Below are 458 nucleotides of genomic sequence, written 5' to 3' on the forward strand. Positions count from 1 at the left end.
TGGCCGAGTGGTTAAGGCGATGGACTAGAAATCTATTGCAGGTTCGAATCCTGCCGACTACGCACTCCGCTGACAGCAGTGAGGGTAAGTGGCTGTGCTTTTTTTCTTTCTTATCCCTCGCAGAGATATGCAAAATGTCCAGTCCCTCTGAAATGGAGAAACACACCGCTGGTGCTTTTTGTATTCGGTCTGCAGTAGTTGCCATGGGTGAGCCAGCGGCATGCCGTGATCGTATAGTGGTTAGTACTCTGCGTTGTGGCCGCAGCAACCCCGGTTCGAATCCGGGTCACGGCATCCCTTTGCCGTTGAGCAATGGGGATGGCTGAACCCTTTTTTCTACCTCATCCTTCAGCTGGATTTTGTGTTTGAAGCTTGGCCTTTGCTGATCGCCACCAGACAAGAGAGCAGGAAGGGTGCAGCCAGACGTAGTCGTGGCCGAGAGGTTAAGGCGATGGACT

General features: G+C 52.8%; 1 non-coding gene across 1 annotated transcript; it reads left to right on the forward strand.

The window, feature by feature from the left end:
• Positions 1-222: 222 nt before the first annotated feature.
• Positions 223-294, forward strand: trnah-gug (transfer RNA histidin (anticodon GUG)). Its single transcript has one exon. It is a non-coding gene; the product is annotated as a tRNA-His (tRNA).
• The last annotated feature ends 164 nt before the right edge of the window (positions 295-458 follow it).

This window comes from Sinocyclocheilus grahami, unplaced genomic scaffold (genome assembly GCF_001515645.1).
Source record: "Sinocyclocheilus grahami isolate Dianchi unplaced genomic scaffold, SAMN03320097.WGS_v1.1 scaffold819.1, whole genome shotgun sequence".
Lineage (NCBI taxonomy): Eukaryota > Metazoa > Chordata > Actinopteri > Cypriniformes > Cyprinidae > Sinocyclocheilus > Sinocyclocheilus grahami.